Raw genomic sequence first — 3,304 nt, forward strand, 5'->3', positions numbered from 1 at the left:
TGGTGATTCCAGGTGCAGCTGACATAATGGCGCTTAGTGCTTTATGCCTGTTAATACATTTAATTATCACAAAAATCTTATGAGAGAGGTACTGACATCGTTCCCATTTTATAGATGAGGAGCAAGAAGCACAGCAAAGTCCCGTGCTTTGTCCAAGATCTGGCAGCTGGTAAGTTTCAGGGTGTGGATTTGAACTCAGGCCATCTGGCCCCAAAGTCCATACCCTGAGCCAACAGGTTCATTTCCCCTCATGACATAAGAAACACAAATTCTTGGCCAAGCCCCACTCTATAAAATAGCCATAGAGCAGGGGATGGGGGCCCTGTATCTGCTTTCTGGGAAGCTGAATAAAAGATCTTCCCAAGCAATGCCACTTTATAATTAGTGGTTTAAAATTTTTTTCTACCAGAAAATGCAGACTTTCCCATTCCTCCCACAGACTGTCTGAGGGTAAAATTTCCAACCTTTCCTTTTCTTTCCCATATCCACCCAAAAAGGTCACGAGCTGGGCTCCAGCAGGAATTAAGTGGAGAGTGGGTGTAGTTTGTCAGCTGAGTCTTCTATTTGTGGTTAAGGTCCAGCCTGTCAGGTTGAAGGCTCACTGACATGTGCGTGGGAATGGAAGACTTGTCATATTCATGTTTTAAATTAGTCTGCTGCTTTATTAGATGGGCTAAAAGGCTGGGGAAAGAGGATGGGGCTGGCAGGGGAGCTGTATCTGCTTCCAGTTCCTCCTCCAAACAGCCCTGGGAGAGGCTGGGATACTAGAGAGTAACTTCACTTCCTTCTGGGCCTTGGCTCTCTTCTGTAAAATCAAGAGACAGTTGGATTCCATTAAAGGTCACATCTCAGTTCAGCCAAGAGACATGTTTTATTTGGCCCCATAGTTTTTTGAATTTTTTTAATTAATTGCCAACATTTAAAAATTGGAATTATTTACATACAGATGTAGAGTCCCAGCTTCCCTTGAAAAATTGACAAAAATGTTCTTGACACACTGGGTCCTGTAGGGCTGTGAGCCAGAGGTGAAAGGCGGCTGCTATCTTTAGATGGGGCATATTCTCCCCAGGTTTCCATTCCCCACCTGCCCAACATCATTGTTTACTTACCTGGCTCTTGCAGGGGGCTAGAAATCAGATGACCTCCAAGGTCTCTTCCACATGTTGAGATTCCTTTGTTCATTGGATCCTAAAACCTGCAGGCAGCAATGGAATCTTAGAGGTTCAGGCTCGGTCAATATTTTCACATAAAGATGGGGGTGATCAAAGTCAGGCTAACATTAATACATGGTAATGTTCTCTGTTAGACACTTGCCTGAGTTTTATCTTTAACCTCATCACGTACAATTTATAATGTTTGGCCTACTTTCTGTGCATTTTTATATTCTGGCTCACTTTTTGAAGACATAAGCAGAGACAAAACAAAAGCCATAAAAGGCTATGAAGAAATTGCACGGTCAATAAGAGAGAGGACACCAGGATAATGTGTTCTCAGAAGGACACTCTGAAATTACAGAAGAACTACCTATTCTTCAAAACAAGATAATCTGCCATGAATTCTAAGAAAGGATGTCAGGTGGGTGCTGAGTCTAACGTTGTGTTCACAGACTACATTCAGTAAAACTCTCTTTTCTGATGGGATATGAAGTTTTCAGGGAGCTGATTCTTTATGCTGGAATCTTCAGATAATCATATGTTTACTTGAAACCATACGAATTTAAATATTGTTAACTCTTCCTATGAGACAATAGTAACAGGTGGTTTTAATCCCCTCTGTCCATCTGACCACTCACAACTTTCTTCTGTGCATTTCTTTTATTTTTATTGGACTATTTGTGAAAATAAAAGTAATATATACAAATGTCAAATAGAGTAGAAAGGTGAGAAATGAAAAGTAAATGTCTTTTCTTCCTTTTTTAAAAAATCATTTCTTGTGGTAAAATACCCATAAAATTTACTATCTGAACCATTTTTAAGTATATTACTGTTAAGTATATATACTGTATATATATAGTATACTGTTAAGTATATAGACTGTCAGTACTGTTAAGTATATTCACATTATGTTTTCTCCCTGGTTTTAACCCCAATGTTCTTCTATATCTTTTTCAAAACATTATATGCAAATTCTTTATTATTTATGCAAATATATCTCTACACATCTTCCAAAGCTTTCATATCACCATAGACCAATCAATCTTGCTTGTTCTTTTTAGCAGTTGCAGAATATTCCATTTTTATAACTAGAACATAATTTACTTAATCAATTCTTTATAAATAGATACTTAGACTATCTTGAGATTTTGGCTATTATTGAAAAGAAAAAAATATCCTATAGTAAACGTATTTGGTTCATATTATCTTGGCCTATGTACAAGTATATCTTGTGAAAAAATTCTCAGCAGCCCATAAACTGAGATGTTTGATTGAAACATTATTATCTGAAAATGGATATAGCTGCATACTGTGATTTTTTATGTTGAGTAGAATAAGCATCATAAATGATAATGGTATAGAAAATTAATTGAAGCAGTAAACTAGACTCTAGAATTAGATGACCTAAGTCCAAATTTAAACTCTGACAGACTAGCTATGAGGCCTTGGGCAACTTGCCTCAATTTTCTCATCTGCACAATGGGTTTAAAAATATTACCTGCTTCTGAGGGTTGCTGGAAGGGTTTCTAGAAGAACAGTACCTGGCACATATTAAACACTATATATATTAGCTATTATTTTAGGTCTCTTAATCATAAAATTTAAGCCTGATACTTTAAACACAATGATAGCTCATCAGGCTCGGTGTCTGTAGTTCAGTAGCTAGGGTGCCAGCCACATACACCAGGGCAGGCAGGTTTGAACCCGGCCTGGGCCTGCCAAACAACAATAACAACTATAACAAAAAAATAGCCAGGAATTGTGGCAGGCGCCTATAGTCCCAGCTACTTGGGAGGCTAAGGCAAGAGAATCACTTAAGCCCAAGAGTTTGAGGTTGCAGTGAGCTGTGACACCATAGCACTCTACCAAGGGCGACATGGTGAAACTCTGTCTCCAAAAAAAAAAAGATTGTTCATCAGATATTTTCATTTTAAGAATCTTTAAGATCCCAACATTATATTCTTTAATTTTATTACCAAAGCATCTGTAAAATAGATAAAACTAATCCACATGTAAAAGCTACTCTGCAAAAGACTATCCCTTTTTTATATCAATCCTTATTTCCTCCATTACTTTAGGAATACTTTGGATTTCCTTTTCTTTTTTTTTTTTTTTTAATTTGGCATAGAAAATTATACTTGGCTTTTTTT

This window comes from Otolemur garnettii, unplaced genomic scaffold (genome assembly GCF_000181295.1).
Source record: "Otolemur garnettii isolate 467f Iridium unplaced genomic scaffold, OtoGar3 scaffold00002, whole genome shotgun sequence".
Classification (NCBI taxonomy): domain Eukaryota; kingdom Metazoa; phylum Chordata; class Mammalia; order Primates; family Galagidae; genus Otolemur; species Otolemur garnettii.